The sequence below is a fragment of the Buteo buteo genome, chromosome 8 (genome assembly GCF_964188355.1).
Source record: "Buteo buteo chromosome 8, bButBut1.hap1.1, whole genome shotgun sequence".
Classification (NCBI taxonomy): Eukaryota; Metazoa; Chordata; class Aves; order Accipitriformes; family Accipitridae; genus Buteo; species Buteo buteo.
Window position 1 is genome coordinate 14,005,781 of NC_134178.1, and position 18,152 is coordinate 14,023,932.

The 18,152-nt window shown below is 47.1% G+C and overlaps 1 protein-coding gene across 2 annotated transcripts in view; it reads left to right on the plus strand.

The window, feature by feature from the left end:
- The first annotated feature begins 10,976 nt into the window (after window positions 1–10,976).
- Window positions 10,977–18,152, plus strand: part of ERG (ETS transcription factor ERG) — a 151,562-nt gene continuing 144,386 nt past the window's right edge. For both annotated transcript variants that reach the window (XM_075033690.1, XM_075033692.1), the window contains exon 1: window positions 10,977–12,026. The gene's annotated coding sequence lies outside the window, so the exon portion shown is untranslated. The remainder of the gene's footprint in view (window positions 12,027–18,152) is intronic.

Genomic DNA, 18,152 nt, shown 5'->3' on the forward strand with positions numbered 1-18,152 from the left:
CTTTATTTAAAATTCATCGCAAACAGCGAGAGGGTAGCAGGGCTACCACAACTCTCATAAATTACACGCAAGCCTGACCCTTCTGGAAGACGAGGCCTTACTTTGCTGAAGGGCTTTCAGAGTTTGGTGCCGCCGCCTCCGACCACAGTGGCACACAAAATACACAGCGGGGAGCTACCCGGAGGAGACGGGGGCCAAGCCGCCTGCTCAGCGCCCGAGCGCGGGTCTGTCCGCCCGCTCCAAACCTCTGCGGAGGCTAACCCGGGAAGGAAGCCCTTGCCCGCAAATGGTTCCTGCCTGTTCGAAAGGGGAACAGCGTGTGCCTTAATGTGGTCACGGCTCCCGCTTTCGCCGGCGTCCCATCCCTCCGCGACAGCCCCGGAATGCTCCCCTGGGAGGGATTCCTGCCCTGCCTGCACCAGGTGGGTGCTGCAGAGCCCCCGACCTTCCCTTCCCTTCCCTTCCACTGGGGAAATCGGGAAAGCCACCCCTGGCAGCAGCAGAACGGTTTCAAATTCATATTCTGCCCGTAGTATTTGGGCATCTTTTTAATTCTTGTGTGACCGGTATTTCTCATGCAGGATTCCAGCAGGCACAGGCTATGCAAACAGCAACGCACCTTTTTTTTTGCAGCCATGCCATAAAAGGGAAAAGCCGGGGAAGGTCCTGCGGAGTACGGTGGTAAAATAATCAGTGCAACGAGCCATATTCTGACTGCAAGTAGTCAGTTCAGTGCAGTTCATCCCCCTAAACTGGGGAATCTTCCTTCCATATCCAGAAATGATAATTTTTGTTCTAAAAGACTTTTCTGCAGGTCATTTTTGCCAGAGAGCTTGGCCAGTTACTCCGTGCTTAGTCCGTTTTAATAATAACAACAGCAACAAAACTTTACAAGATGTTCTTTCCTCTTTGTCTGGCAGGATTAGCAGTTCAGCCAAGGTCTGACCGGCCGCTGGCTCCAGAAGCGAAGGACTCAAAGGCACTCAGAGGGAGCAGTCATGTGGAGAGCCTTGTTACCAGAGTGGACTTTGGGGATTGCTTTTTCCTCTGTGCTCACCCAGAGCGGCACCGACCGCTGCCCAGAGTGCAGAATTGGGCTCTTTTGCTGTTGGAGGAACTCGCTCTGAGGAGTCTTCTAGGAAAAGCAAAGTCTGGGAGGCAGACAGACATACCAACAACATTTTTCCCTGCAAATCCACTTTTATACGTCTCGTTAGCACTGAAGGATTGAAATAGCAAGTCTTTGGAAATAGCTTGTCTTTGGAAATAGCTTGGAAAACTGTTTGCTCCCTTGGAGCAGTCATCTTTGAACATTTGTGTTTAAGCTAAAAAGAAGAGTAGATGTCATTCAAGCTGACTGAAACAAAAGAACAACCCCATCAAACTTATCTCTGAACAGCTTTAGCCCATCAATGAAAGTGGCGAGTGCATCGCAAGAGTGGGGCAGAAAGGGACCCATTAATAGAGCCTGGGGAGACAAGGTCAGGAGAAGGCGATGATGATGACAGGAGACCTTCATGCTCAAACAATGCAGTAAATGAGATAATTTTTTTTCCCCTTCCTTGTCCATGCGAGCGGAGAAACTTCTAAACATTTCATAGGCACAAGAATATAAACACACAATCTCAGGGCCATAGGTACTGCAAACACTCAGGCTTCTGCTTCTCTTTTCTCCATGGGCAGTTCCCATTGAAGATATAAACCGCATCATTTGCTTACAGCAAACGTGTAAACGTTTGAGGCCGTGTAAATAAAGTCAAGGAGGTGAGCCTGTGGACCGAACCGCACTTCCGAAGAAGCTTGGTTGAATTTGCCTTTGGGCTCACAAGGAGTCAGCGTTAGGCCCTCGTTCTTCCTATTTACATGCTGGATTTTCACCTTTTGTGCTCCTGCAGTGCAACCGCCTGCTAAATTTAGAATACCTTTTTTAGAAGTTGTTTTATGAACACACACACACAAAAATTACATTGTAAAAAAAAATGCAGGCTTTTGAAATGCCATTTGTGAAGCGTTCCAACTATGTATGACTGGCTCAGTTACTAGTTCACTATTGCCATCTGAACATCTATTTTTCCAAGCATTTAAGAAAAGTGATGTGTACATTTTTCATGTGTAATTAGGCAGCGTAATGTGATCTCTTGCTGCAGTCAAGCTGCCATGTGCCGTAGCCTCACTGAATAGCTTCCAGATTTCAACCCAATCTCTTCTGTCTAGACTCTACGTTGCTATTTTTTTTTCTTTTTTTTTTCGCCTAGCTTAAAGCAGACTCCAATATAAAATGCCAAAACCAGAAGGTTTTGTCCCTCTTTCTCATAAAGACATGGGACAGATCTGGGAGGCCCCGCCGAGAGCTGGGTCCCAGACTTTCATAAGACACGTGTCGTCTGAATCTGACATTAAAGATTGTGCAGGCATTTCAACAGGTCATGCACACGCGGGGGGAAGAAATGCCCAAAAATATGGTTTTCATTAAGAAAGTGAGTATTTTTAGAGAGGTGTGGTTCAGTTCAGATGAAAAGGAAAGAAAGAAAAATGAAAGCGGCGCAAGAGATCCCCAACTGCAACATTATTTATATTGCTGTTGAAATGCAGTGTGTTCTCTTTATAAAGCTGCTTTTGGGAGTGAAATAATATAGACCCTGCCAGAACCAGGTGCATATCATGTAGATTGTTTATAATCCAAGTTAAAGGATAGCAGATTTATACCAGAAAGAACTCTCCAAGGGGACTTTGGAGTTTAAGTGTACTGTCTTAATCTATACATTACCCCCTCAACAAAGCGGTTGTCGTGAACAAAAAAAAAACCCATACAGTTTCAATGAATTCACAGATAATTCCAGGAAATTTTATCTAGTGTGATATAGTTTTAGACTGCTTATTCTGTTCCCAGCTTTTTATTTGACTCTAAGTTATTTTATATCTGCATCAAGAAAATGAAAAAGATCAGAGCGGGATCGTTTCCACAGAAAGATGCTTTTGTGCAATATAAGCAAAAAGCTAGGCTTTCCCTGGCTTGCATTTCTACTGCCTTGTCCTGGGTTTTGCTGCAGTTTGCATACACTGCAATGGCTATTTCTACCCAAAGCAGAAAAGGCTCTTGTTTTAGTCAAGAAACAGAGTTGTGCAAATTTTCCCCCACTTTTTTCTTTAATTTTTTTTTTTTTAAAGCTTATCGTCTCATCTATACTCTTGTAACACCACACCTTAATTTTCCCTTTTCCCTCAAGAAAATGGCTATTGTTCCACTGAAAACATGTCCTTCTGCCCGCTTTTCGTATAAATGGCAGATTGGTTGGAAAAACAGGAACATTTTCACTCCTTTCTGAAGGGAAGCGTGCAGTGCTTGCTAAAAATTCCCATGCTTCTGCAGAACCAACTGTTCTTTTCATTAAAAAACCATCCACCTACTTGAGCAAATTTTTCAATATATTGGCCCATTTTTTCATTATGGTAAAATGTGAAATGCTTGAAATGTTTGAAATAATTGTGCAAATACTTTCTCATACGTGCAAAGGGAAAGCAAACCAAAAGGCTACCTGTTCAAAATTAAGCTCCCCGTGAAATGCCAAATGATGACAGCAGTCAGCACAACAATTTGATGATTGTTAAACTTTTAAAATTACATTTTAAGTCAAATGAATTTTTTTTTTCTCGTGTCTGATACCTAAAATCATCATGGGAAGTGGTTTTCATCCTTCTGTTTCAAACAGCTTTGCAGAACTAAAGCTAAGTAATACTACCGTGTTTGGGAAAAGGGGAAAACAAAGCTCAGCAGTGAACAGCCCTTCCTTAAGGATGCAGGACAGGCCGATAGGTACCGCTTGATCCCCACGGTATGGCTGCACAGGGAAACAGAAGGACATGCAAAGCCAGCTGCTATGGCAGAGCCACCCCAGGCAGCTATACGCTACTGCTGCTGAATCTGACGGCCTGGCTCCCTGTTAGCAATCTTCTCTCAGTTTTTCCTTTTAATTTCACCACAGTAGTGGTGCGATGTTTGCCACTGTTCATACGGTAAGGACTCCTTTCACTAAAATAGGGATTTTCTGAGCTGTAAATCAGGTCAGAATTTTGACACAGGGCCTAAGGTGAGTGTTTGCAAACTTCACATCTGTAACAGCTTTTTTACAGAGTGTCTATCCTAGACTGTATCGATTTCATAAATCTTAGAGCCAGATGGGACCAATTAGGATAATCTATTCTGATGAATGGTAGTAAAGACCGTAGGATTTCTTACAGTTGTTTTGTGTCGCTGTCTTGTTATCATCTGTTGCACATTTCTGGACATTCCTCTTAGCATTTTCAAGAGCATGGAGGGCCTTGTCCTGATCTTCATTCTGCTCATAAGCATCACCAAATATATCTGTGTAAGGTGAGCAGCAAAGGCTTTCTTCAGTCTTCATGCAAAACCATCATTGCCCTGGGAAAATGTCATCCTTCAGGAGCCACGTTACAACAGGTCATTATGTCCAGCACTCTTAAGCTACCTGTGTAGCTTGACAAAATAAATCAGTTCTTGGTCTGAAGAACCTATTCTCATATTTTGCTCTAAACCCACAGTGTCAGAAGCATATTTCAGGAGTGAGATATGCTTTTGAATACTTTGCTTTTGGCAAGGAACATTGAGCCATGTGAGCCTGGTCCCCTCTTGACTTGCAAGCATCTTTCACCATTCTCCAGCTAATTCAAGGGCTGAGATACAAAATCAAGGAAAGCGTGTCCCTTTGTGGGATAATCCAAAGTATCTGAGGCTGTAAGGCAAAAACCAACGGGGCTCCGGCATGTCTTTTTTTTTCATCTGTGACAGAACAAATAGACTTCACTTATTCCAGTCCAAATGGCTGTCCTGAATTAAACACGTTCTTCATTTTTCATTATTCAGAAGATCACGTCTGAAAGAAACGCGGAACATAAATTGTTCGTGCTGAACAAGACTGAGAGATGTGTGGTGGACCATATGGGGCATGTGCCCCCAAGCAGTCAGTAACGGAGACCTCAGTCAAGGTGCTCTCTGTGAAGCATCTGCCGTGGCATGCCCGTCCCCACACACCGATGGGTCACCTACATCGCCGAGTGCTGCAGCTCCAGCAGTTCCCATCCCCTACTTTAGAGGGGTAGCTTTAGCAGCCGGGAGTAGGGGGTGGGTCTCTCCCTTCACTGTGGCTCATCCAGAGGGTGATTCAGTGTCACATCCAGAGCTGAGTCACCTTCTGCAGCCGCCTCTCCCTTCCTCTCCAGCCGGCAGAGAAGGAGCCTTCGCCGAGGCACCTGCATCCATCAGTGCCCGGCAATTCAGCAGAGTGAGCCCTGACCTGCCTGCAGCCTGCGGAGGTGTCATTGCGAGGGCATGTGTGACTGGCTGCACTACTGCCACAAGGTAGGTGTGAAAAGAAACCGCTGTGCCTGTCTGTGCATTCATGTGTGTGCCTGTCATTGTAGCTGTGGAAAATCAAGTAGCTCTCATTTGTGTATCGCTGAGCTTTTTGTAGCTTCGGGTTCCGGGGGAGGCTGTTTTTCTGCCTCTGACTGTAATTTCAGGTATCAGTCTGTTTTACGACACAGCCCATGAAGAATGCTGCAGAAGACTTGTGCTGAATTATCTGAATAAAAGAGGGGGGTGGTAAAATGAGATGATTATATATGGGGATAGCTGCAAAGAGGTAAGTATAGAGGAAGAACTAAGTCTGCAGGCTAAAATCACGCTTCTTAGAGCTGTTTATGGTAGTATGCCGGTCTGCTAGCCAAAGCCATATGTACAGCTGTATAGGCACTTGTATATGAACGTAAGACCAATTCCATAGACCTGAAGGCAAAATTTAGTTTTCTCCTGGTACCATGAAAATAGAGGAGCAGTCTAATGTAAAGGGGGGAGACAATTAAGATAGGTCACAAATTTAAATTGTACAAAAATTTTACTGATCTGGATAGTGATTCTCTATTTACTTACACTTGTATTAAGCTATGGCCTCTTCAGAGAGCACTATACACCAAGTAATTAAAGGGAATGCAGAAATGTAAGGACATGAGTAAATAATAAGTAAATAACTTCAAGCTGTTTAAACTTATTAATTGCTCTCTATTGAACAGTGTAAGCATTTTATTTTTGGGTGGACTTGTCTTCATGCATTATCTATCTGCAGCCTTTTTTGTTTAAACACCCATTCTGACCTGAGTCATTTCTGTACGCTGGCTGAATTCTTCACTGGTAAATAAACGCATACTTTAGAAATTAGGACATTTTGTCACCTACCCTAACTTTATCTTTCTGTTTTTGAAAATGCTTCAACTTTTAGCTTTCTTATTTTTAATTTGTGCCATGTGGTTGAAGAAGTTTGAAGTTCTTGCAAAGAGGTACTGCTCAGCATTTGTGTGCTGATTCACCAAATGAGTTACTATTCCTTGAATCTAGGCATTGATGCAAAGAAATGCCCATTTGGAGAGGAGAGGGGAAATTCTTTGGATAAAATAGGAAAAGGCCTGAATTCTGCCCCCCACCCCAAACTGAGAATGAGTCAGAAGTTCAGTTCTGGCTGTGGAAATTTGCACTGGGGAGTTTATTTCATGATTATTCCAGTTCACCCTGCAGACTGATCTTCAGCTTTATCTAGTTTGGGATTTACCTGCCAAAATAGAGGGAAAAGAGGCTTCACCTTTTTTCAGAGAGTCAGGATGTTTAGGAGGGATTCAGGCAAGCATCCCAGCTTTCCCGTCACTCAGATCAGACCTTTAACTTTTTCAGATGTCTTTCATCATTACTTGTGGCCTCATAAAAAACCCTGCTGAAACGCATGGGAGTCTCAACTGTTCCCTGGACCTTTCCTGCCAACATACTGTTTGTGTTTTAATCTCAGCTATCAGTTTAAGCAGAGAAAGAAAACTAAAATGAAAAACCCAAACAAAAACCAAACAACAATTTCTCTTCCCTTTTAACCAATTGTTTGGGAAACAGTGTGAATTGTTTAAAATTGATACAGCAGTCCTGAATATCCACTGGTGTTGAATATTCTGGTGACCAATATCCTATTCATCCAAACACCTTACCTAACCACATATTTAATGAGGTAAGTTCCAGTGCATCTCCCAACAAAATGTTTTCTTTTGCCACCTTAGAGCTTTTAATAAGAAATTATCTTTCTGTCCCTAATTAAAAGTGATTCTGTCATAGGAGGGGCTCCAGTGGTCTTCTCAGAGACTGCCAAAACGCTGACAGTGTCCAGTCTGTGACTAGAAGAAATCCATGAATGCTGTAAAAGTCATCCTTTCTGGTACTTGAAAAACAGTTGCCTGTTCATATCTAGGCAATAGAATGTGTCTATATAGCTGCTTATCTCTGTTGGTTTAAATGTCATTTTTACATAAGAGAACGTTTATTAGTGAATGTCATCCACACCTGTGAGAGGTAATATTTGTAAAGGTGTCCCCTTTTTCTTGCCGAACTAGTTCATCTTCAGTGGTGTTTTCATAGGTACAATGTTAATCCTTTCTGATTTTACTGAGAAAATCAGGTGCTGGGATTGCATTTTGCCGGGCAAAAATGTTACACAGTGGAAAAAAAAGAAAAATCTCCCCTCCAATTATTCATATCAAAAGAAAAAATCAAACCATTCATATATCCTATTGCATTAATAATTACTGCCATAATTAATGTTATGAACTTTTCACTAATATCCTTTTTCAGTTCTATTTAATGTATTGGAGTTGAAATACCTCTAAAATAAATAAGTGCTAGAACTGTAGCCCACAGAGGGCAACTGGTTTGTCCAAAGCCACATGAGTTTGTGAACTGTCTATAGCAGAGTTTCTGTGCTGCAGCTCACAACCCATCCTGCTGGCGTTTAAGTGCAGCAAACATGGGACACCTCTCACCTGTAGGTGTACAGGCAGCCCAGCACTACTGGACAAAGCACGTCTTTTTTGTAATATACAGGAGGTCAAAGAGAATTCCTTCTGTTTTGAAAAAACAGAAACTTCAAACTTCTATGAACCTCAAAGCACTACACAATATCTGCCCAACAGTAATGGAAACAGAGGCATGTTGGTAAATGATGAGGTGTAGGTGGATCCCTCATCCAATTTTGAAATCCCACAGCATTTGCCATTGCCTTCCCCTGAGCCTGTCGCGACCAGACTCAAACCGTGGTAAGCTTTGCACCCCTGAAGCGGTCCAGTCCCCAGCGAGGAGGTGTATGTTCTCCCATTAAGAGACTGCGAGTTACCTGAGGCTGTGCTACATGTTACATGATAAATGTATTTTCACAGGCCCAGTGCTCTGAAAGAAAAATAGGAAAAGAGCTGGTTATGTTTGTGGGGTTTTTTTTCCAGATGTGAAAATTTGGTGGTTTTGATTGTTTGTTTCAAACATGTATTTTGAAAACTGTGTTTAAGGAGATGGAAGATGATATGAACGCTTTTTTCTTTCCACATGACGCTCCTGAACAAGAGGCAGCACTTGAAGGCCCGCTCTTCATCTGCTCCTATCTGCAAGTTTCCTCCTTCCTCGTGAGAGAAAGCTCCAGGCAGGAGTCAAGGAGACAACCGGGACAGAGCAACGGGCTGCGAGCGGACGGCCGCTGGGCCATGTGAGCTGGGGCCGGCTGCGGGACGGGGCTTCTCCGTGCCGCCTCGGCCGTGCAGATTGGTGGCACAGCAAGAGATGCTCCAGCCTCCCACCTGGCTGGCCCCGTCCTCCGTCCCTTTCCTACCTTGTACTCCGTCGCAGAAGGAACGGTTTACTTTCCGCAGAAACATCGGCTGAGGATTTTAGGTGACACATGCAGGGTTTAAAGGATCAGCAGAAGATTGGTTTATCGGGCAGTGCTTTAAACCTCGGTCCCCGACTGCGGTTGGAAAGGACAGTGTAGAGCAGCTTTGCACGAGGGAGTCCACCAGCTCGCCTCCTGTCCCCTGCGGTGGTGGCTTGTTGGCAGAGGGGCTGCCTGCCCCCTCAGCCTGAGAGCGGCCGCACAGGGCTTTGCATCTGAAGGGGATGCAGGAGAGATGCGGCCGCATGGGCACACCGATAGCCGGGCATGGCCCCCGCTGGCTTCGCTGCATCTCCTCAAGGAAAATACAGGATCTGAGGGCCCCGCCATGGGTACCGTTCCTGCATCCACACCCCCCAGGGTGCAGCAAGAAGCTGACAGCATGCTCGGTGTCCCCCTCTCCGCTGTGTTATTCAGGTTCAGAGGAATTATGCATTACGGTTTCACAGAGCAGTTTGTGGCCAGCCCGTGTTACTGAGAGCTGCTGCGTGTACAGCGTGGCGAAGCGGTGTGCGACAGGGGCTGCAGGACCCCCCTGCAGCCCACCCCCCCTGTCTGCTCCCGTCCTGCCGGGCATTTTCTGGCCCCAGGCGAGGGGCAGCTCGGCCCTCACCTCCCTACGGGTGTATTTAACTGCCCCGCTCCTCCCAGCCAGGGGTATCTAAGCACAGCACCGGCGGGCAAACCTGGTGCCACTGGCACATCGTAAGGAGAGAACTGCTGCTGGCTGCAGTTTGTTTTGGGGAACGACTGGTTTTGGGGCCGTCTCCCTGCTAGATTTATATTCTCTGAAGAGTTAAGTACATTAGTGTGGGTAATCTCACTCCATTACCTTCTATAAAACCGAATCTGTGATTTCCTCCCTGGTGAGCATTTACCATAGCGAAATAGGCTACTATTTTCATATTTAACTCATTGGTAAGTCATAAAACCAGCTCAAGTTGTCTGCCCCAAAGAGCAGAAGCTGCGGGACAGGACGGTGGGTTGGAGCTTTTACAAGGCCTGGCAGTGTCGGCACGGTGCGCTCAGCATCGCCTCTAGCTCGCCCTCGCATCCCTATCGCATCCCGCCCCCCCTTCTGCTTTGAAATCGACAAAATTCAGAAATTTACAAGGCTTTTTAAAATCCAAGATGAAGCAATTAAATCTCCAGACTGGAGGATGTGAACCTTTAAAGGCCCTTTGCAGAATATCAAAAGAAAGAGAGGATTATATTTAGCAGGTGTGACAGCCCTCGCAGGACATTTCATTGCAAAAGGGGCTGACATGAACCAGGAACCGATACTTAAATTAATATAAAACATCTTGGGGGAAAGGTGTTTTCTTTTCTTTTTTGAGCATTAGGAAATCATAACGCTTTCTGGCTTCTTCAAAAGCGAAAGGTCCAAATATACAGGAGTCATCTGGCATGTAAAATAAAAAGGAGGGGGGCAGTGAGGGGGGGTGGGACACCTAAAAATGCTTGGGACGAGGTTGGGAGGTGAATGCTGGGGGGCAGCGGGGCTATGACCAAATGCCCGGCCAAGAAACCCAGTTGTGGTTTTTCCTCCCCCGCCTCACTTGAGGCTTTGCATTGCTGCTTGCAGATCCACGGGTGCCCCTGCCCCGGGGCAGGTTGCTCAGGGCAGAGGTGCAGGATCCGGACGTGGGATCCAGCCTTGCAGGGTGCCCCAGCGGGGTCTGCGCCTGCTCCCGCGGCTCTCGACGCTGCAGCAGCATCCTCTCTCCCGCCACCTCTCCTTGTCATTTCCCCAACTCCCCGGAGACACAACCCTTCGTTACAGGGGTGCTTTATTCTGATCGCTCTCTTTCTATTCATATCATAACCTACCGAGCCTCAGAGTGGAAAACCCGAGTTGGTAGTTTCATAGGGAGGTGTCCACTAACTTCTCGCTTCATTCACTAGTGCGTGTTCCTAATTTTAACCAAACTGCTCCCTTTTGATTTTCCTAAGCTGTGGATTTAATGCCCAAAAGCTCGAGTTGTTTTCACGCCCACTCAACGAGGGCCACATGAGTGACGCTGCCTATCCATAGCAGGGGAGGCAGCGGCGGCGGGGAAGGTGGGGCAGCCGGCGACGCGGTCCCCAGCGCTGCACCGCGGCCTGCGGGGAAGGGACCGCGCGATCCCGCCAGGAGATCTCCATAGGTGGGTGCTGCTGCGGCAGGTCTGCGGCAGAGGGTACTCGGTCCCACTTTGGGGGTATTTTGTCTCTTCGCTCCGCTCATTTACGGCGGACGTGACGTGCACCAGGTTGTTGCTCGGGGCCTTCAGGTTCTCAGTCACCCGAAAACGCACAGTGGGGTAAAAAGCCATCTTGCTGTTATGGCTATTCTCAGAGGGAGGGAGGCGTGTGGTTGCTTGGACCCGTGCGTGAGTGGGTACCCTTTGGCACTGAGAGAGTTAAAGGACCTCGGCACCCATCAGCCCTGGTCTAGGCAGTGTCTAAAATCAGTCCTAGACCCGCTTTATTTTTTCCTTAAAAACAGGAAATGGAGCCCTGAAGGCTTTTTAACTGGAGAGTGAGTGAGGAGGGGGTATACTCGCTCTGCCCATATCCAGCCCTGAGCCTGACCCAGACTTGGGGGTCTCTGTGTGTGTTTTTTTTATTTCTTCTCCTTTTTTTTTTTTTTCTATTATTTTGGCAGACTTTTTGGAATGTCTGGGAGCTAAGGGCTTTGCTTCATGGAGCAGAATTCTGAAGCAAGAAAAAGAGAAAGTTATAGACTAAACCACAGAAATGTAAACATGTCTGCAGCTAAAATAACTCCACTTTCATTGAAAACACTCCTCGCTCACAATCAGACTTCTGTGTGCTATGCTCAATAAAACTGCATGCTAATAGCGACCAATTAATACATTATGTAGTTCTGCTTTAAAAACTGAGACGCTTTTAATTATTTTTTTTAATTTTTTTTTTATTATTATTATTTTTAATTAAGGGAGTACTGGGTTTTCTGCTTTTGTACGCTGGCTCTCGGCGCTGACCGCTGGCTGAGAAGCGCCGGGGAGAGCGGCGGGCGATGCCCGGCGGTGCGGCGGGGGCCGAGGCGTGCCCGGGGAAGGCCGGGGCAGCGCGGCGGTGGGCAGAAGCGCCCCGGTAAGGAGCCCCGGGCCCACGGGAGGGACGGCACGGCACGGCACGGCACGGGACCCGACGGGACGGGACGGGGCCGCACCGCCCGCTTCTCCCCGGCGTGCGCGGCTGGCCCGCCTCCCGCTGGGCTTCCCCGCGGGTGCGTGTCAGTGGGAGAGCGTGTGCGAGGTGAGTGCCGCTGCCCCGCTCGGGAACCATCCCCTTCCCCGTCCCGCCTGCGGCGCGGGGCTGATGGGGCGCTCGGCCCCGTTTCGGCCGGACCAGGCTCCCCCCGTCCCTCCCCCGTCCCTCCCCCCCCCGTTCTTTTATTTCCGTGCAGCCCCGTTATTGATCTCGCTGCCCTCCGGAGCCCCCGCTGCCACCTGGTTAAGGGGCCAGGCTTGGACTTCACGTCGGGTCCTCGCAACAACCGCCCGCTTGTTCTGCCCCTCCAAACCCGCTCTTGTTCCCCGCGCCGGGAGGAGCGGAGCCCCGCCGCGCCGAGCCCCGCTCACCTCCCGTTCCGCCCCCCCGGGAGCGGGGCCGCCCGTGGGAGGCCGCCGGGGAGTAGGGGGGCGGGGGGTCCGGTGCTCCCCGGGGGGTGCCGGTGCCCGGCGGGCGGCGCGGGGCCGCCCCGACGGCGGCGGCGGGGGAGCCGGGGAAGCGGCGGGGAAGCAGCGGCTGCCCCGCTCGGCGATTGGCGAGAGGAAGAAGCGCACGGAGCCCGGGGCCAGCGCGATGGGCTGAGCCCGTCCCGACTGAAGTGACTCACTGCAGTCGGCAACGCCGCCGTCCCCTCGCCCGCTCCCTCACTCCCTCCCTCGCTCCCGCCGCCGGCGGCCGCTGCGCCCCGGCCCCGGCCTCGGCCCCGGCCCCGGCCCCGACCTCCCCCCGCGCGGGACCCCGGACTCGTCCCCCTTCCCCGGCCTTGCCCGGTAAGTCCTTTCCCTCCGGGGCTGCGATGGGGCGAAGGGGAAGGGGGGGGCGGACGGGACGGGGACGGACCGAGCGGGGCGCCGGGCGCGGAGGGGGGCGCGGCGCCGCCGTCGGGGCCGGCAGCGGCGGGGGAGAACGGGGTCGGGCCGGGCCGGGCCGGGCCGGGGCGAGGCGGCTGCCCACGGGCGGCGGGGTCCGGCGGGGTCCGGCTGTCCCCTCGCCGCCGCACGTCGGCGGCCGGAGCGGGGCAGCCCCGAGGGCTCGGCCCGGCCGGGGCTCGGGGCGGCAGCTGGAGCCGCGCATCTTCTGCGGGAGCTCGTTGCGCAAACTGGCCCCTTCCCGACTTTCTGGAGTTTTAAAGCGTTAACGCTGTTTGGTGTCGGTCGGGCTGGCTGCTGGCTTTTCGGGCATCAGCCTCTGAAATTATATCATCCTCCCCCCGCCCGCCCCCCCCCCCGCCATCGTTTTTTTTATCCTGGTGTCTTTGCAATCCTTTCAGCAGTTCATCATTCAATTAACTAATACCTCCATTGCGTTTTCAAAATCTGACTAGCTCTTGCCTGTAGGAAAACCTTCAGTTACCTGAGTTGGTCTGAGGAGAGTCAGAGTCGGTTGTGGTACTTTTCAGAGTAAGCGCTGCGATACAGTATGCGGAGATCTATTTTGGTGACCAGATGACTTTCCTGTAGAGTTTGGAGTGTACGTAATGATATTTACAAAAGCTGAAGTTGCAAGTTCTGGCTAACATAAACTTCCATTCATTGCTGCCTTCGCTAAGAACCCACAGTACAAGTAAACTTGCTCTTTCTTTAATGAAGTTGTTATTTGTATTCAAAGTGTCATTCTCTGAATTAACACTGTGCTTCAGTCCTGAAGTAATAGTTTGGAAATTACATTCTGCCCATGTAATTTTGAGTCCATTAGGAAAACCAGGATAGGTCTATGAACTACACATGGAGAAATGTCACATTCCTTTGGTTTAACCCTTTAACCACTTCCCTGGTTTCACTGAAACAAGTGAAGTAGACAAAGACAGCTTCTCACTAGGGTATGAAATGTAAACTTTCATCAGGAAATGTGTATCAGGTATGCGATTTCAAGCACACCTGAACTGGTAGGAAAATCAAGGAAGAGAAATAGATTGTTTGACAACTTCCTAGTTAAAAGGAAATAAGCAAAGGCAAAAATCAACAAAGCTGTACTTCATATGGGACAAATGTATTTTTACGTTGATTATCTTATCCATTTTGTAAAGGACATTTATAAAAACAAAGATATGGTACATTGGAATAGTAAGGTCGGTTCTTATTTTCTCTTTCATATATGTAGGCGAACAATGGCAAACTTGCCATGCAATGCTTTGAAAAACTTTGCAAGAAAAAAATCACTACCTTCAAAAGCATTTCAGGGTTTAGAGCTTTGAACAACATCTGTCCCCACCTCCCACAATTTAGTCCCAAAGTTAAACAAATCATATAGTACTGGATAGAGTTACATGTTACAGGAATTTTATAAATGATCTGTCAGTATAAGTCCTAGGTGTGATTAGTCAGACTTTTTGCTCCTAAGGTGTTATTCCATTTGGATTGTAATTTATGTAGCATTTGGTTCTTAAAGATATATTCTAATAGATATATATTAGGCATATTTTTCTTCCGATGGTTTATAAGCAGTAATGACTATGTGGCTTCTCTCTCTCTCTCTCTCTCTCTTTTAAGCAAGCTTGAGCTCTTTGTCAGGCACTGGAGAAATCTGTGTGTCTGAGTCCATTGAGGGATTTCAGTGATAGGAACCATGAGCTTGAAATACAGATTGTTACAAACTTGGAGGCGGTGTCTCTGTTGGAAGTACACTCATTTATTTGTACGTTAATAGGTTAGACCTTTTCTATCAGAAATTCCAGGTTGGATCCCACAGTTGGTAGTGTTCAAATGACAATTCCACCTAAGACCAGTGCTTTCCCCTTCGCAGTGTGGACACGTCTTTGCTACCTGCTCTTCTGTGGGCAGTTTATTTTCTGTGTGCACATGGAGTTGTGTAAACAAATACAAACCCCTGGGATGACTGTTGTAATCCAGTTGCTTTGAACGCCACATGAGCAAAATACCTGGCTACTGATGAGGCGAATCCTCTCCCGTTGCGCTTTCTCCAAAACGCCGGTGCTTTGCTATCAAAATGTGAGGCTCCTGGCAGTGGCTCTCCCTCTGCAAAGCACTTCATTTTAATCACTTTACTGAGGTCCCTGTATACAGCACTTTCTCCTCTTGGTTAAATGCACTCCCGTGAGGATCAAAAAACCATAAAAAACTTTTGCAGTGCTGATGGCATCTGGTAGCCCTGAAACATTACATGTTACGTTTCCTTCCTTTCCTTGCCTCTGCGTTCTTAAATGCTCCGGCAGTTACTCACAGGTAACAACAAAATAATTTAAAATGTTTGGGTTGAAATGAACCCTTTCCCTTGAAATATCTGTTCCGCTGGGGTTTTTTCCACTATCAGGAAGCTTGCCGTTTTCTTTTAAGCGAATATTTTTAATTTTTTCGGGAAAAGGCAGCTGTAAGGGCAAACCATACTTCTTTTAATCATGCAAGTAGCTCTGTGGAAATCTGCGTCCTGAACTCGAGGTGGAAGTTGTTGACAGGGGGTATGATCAGAAAGGGCCCTTTGGGCCTGATCCGTATCAGCTCAGGTCAGCAGTGCAGGCTTAGCCTTGAGTGCCTAATGCTGCCCACTGGTTTTCTGCTGTACAGCTGGGAAGGTAGGCCAGGGATTAGTTGATGCTTTGGACGTCAGCTTTCCTGTACAGTTGATTTAAAATGCTTTTGTAAAAAAAAAAAGTTCACATTGGTAAGATATTTTCAGCCTGAATTATAATGATGTTTGTCTTGCGTTGAAAGAATTACCTTTTGTACAATAACACCACACTGTTTTTCATTATACCCACAATTGGCCACTTTCGCAGCCACTAGAATAATTTTTATTTCCCGGTGTGGTTCTAGCCATGCACTTTTTGACAGGCAGGTTTCCCAGTAAAGTCGAGCATCATTTTGTCTTTTGGTTGAAGGTTTCAGTTGAGAGAATTTGTATCGCTTTGGCATTTTGGAAGGTAATGATAAAAGTGGAGAAAATCTAATATGTTTCCTTCACAGCATAGTTAACTAGTGTAGGTAGAAAACTGGCAGTCTAAAATTACTTTGCTAAATTTAAATGCAAGTAAAAAGTAGGCAATAGGAAAAAATTAAAGGGTATATCTAAATATGGAGTTGCGGACATATCTGTTATATTTAAACTGCATTTTAACCTCTTCTATTTATATTTAGTGGTATGTGTATAATCTGGAGGGCTTGATTGAGTTCAAGAAACAGTAATTTCAGAATGAAAACCAAAGAGTTTATTCTGCTGTGGACATAGTGCACGTCCTTGTTAATCGGTGTATGTATCAAGACTAAAATGCATGCAGCGAGACATTTTTTATGTTGTTTGAGAGCAAAAAATGATATTTGATCTAAAGTAAGCATGAGTGGATTTGCAAAAAGCCTGCTTCCCGTACTGCTGTGGCAAGCGTATCTCCTACTGACTTTCGTGGCACTCTCCCTTGCGTGGAGCGTGAGACTGCACTGCAGGGTTCATTTTCATCAACTTACCTTTGCTATGGCCCATTCTGAAATGCCGCTTTTTAATTTAGAAAGCTACCATGGTAAATGGATTGTTCTTGCATGCTGCTTGCATCAGATGAAATCCCTCCTTGGCACAACTTCATTCCAATAAGAAGAAACTTATTCCAGGAACAAAATACATAGTTATTTTTGTTTGATAATGCATCGTATAAATATTAATGGTCTGCCCAAAGAGAAAACAATAAACATATGTTTTCATTTTAGCTGGGGATACAACAGGCTTTGACAGAGGATGGTTTAAAACTAAGGGCCTCAACTTGTAGCCACACAAGCTCTTCAGCTGAACTCCGGGTGACCACTCATGTCTGGGAGGTTGCTGCTGTGCACGAGTGGCTGGAAAGCGGGGGGCTTGGTTTTGAAGTGAGGTCTTCTGGTTTGATTCATTTTAATACGGACGCTGAGTGATACGATACCCAGGTGCTTATGGAAGTGTCTTGACAGTAGCATTACTTTCAGCCTTCTCGCTGTCCGCTAAAAGATGCCGTGCTTCTGCTGGTCCTTCTAGCAGTGAGAAAGCTGTAGCTGCCCGCATGCTTAGACACTCTGTAATATCGGTAGGGTGTTAAAAAGCTGCTGCCTCTTTTAGATGCTGCTCCTGCAAATGAATATTGACTTCTGTTGTGTTTCAGATCTTCTGGATTTGTCAGGTAGCCTGTAGCTTTGAACTACACGCACCTAATTAGCTGCTGATTTGAAAAAGAAAGGTTGGCTTGTAGGAACTGATGAGCACCGGCAGGCCCGCAGTCCTGCACGAGGCAAGTTAAACGAGTACGAGCTTAAATGTGGTTTCGATCAGCTCCATTTAGACACCCAAGTTTTCAAGTTTCTCCAGGAGGTCCGTAATGAAACAGACTTGTTTTCTTTTCACCTCGCAAAGAAATAGCAGCGGGAGAAAAACTCTGATCGAGCTTGCACCAGCTGAACGGGCAGCCGCTGCGGGAGAGCAATTCGGGGTGCGAGACTGGATGGGGCAGCATCAAGGAGTCTGAGACTGTTGCTGCTAAGCCTGGGAATACTGCCTATGACTAACACCCAACTCTGTAAGGAGAGGAGAGCGGGACGCAGCCGGTACTGCAGCACCCGGGCTGCGAGCTGGGCTGCGGTGGGGTGGCAGGGGCAGACCTGGTAAAGGCTGGGCAGGTGTGAGAGGGTCAGCAGCAGGTTCCCTTCCCTCCCCTCTTCCCAAATATATTGCCTGCTGAATTAGCATCTTTTCCTTCTGCTTTTTACCATGGTCGGTAAGGGTCTTTTTTTTGGCCAATATTACGCTGTTAGTAAATATGCATTGATTTATTAACTGTTCAGGTCTTTTTCATTTTTCTGGTGCTGGGAGCAGTGGCTTAGGAGTAGCAGCTTGCTGCCCTGTAAACCACTTACAACAAAATGTTTTGTGAAATCTGATTGATTTCTTCTAATTTGTAAGTTGTGTAGGCTTACCAGTTTGAGCTTTTCATAATACCTTCTGGCCTTGCATTGAGTTTATTACTTTATTTTTAGCTTATTAAGTATGGATGTACACAGTACATTTGACCTGATTTGACTGAAGCAGACTCTTTCAAGAAGTCACATATTTTTTGATATTCAGTAGCTATACTGCATGCAGTTCCTGTGTGATTTGTTTTGGTGCAAATAAATGTATATGTAAAAATCACGTGGATTTAGCAAACTGCACAATGTAACTTTTTCTGTAAATTACGCTCAT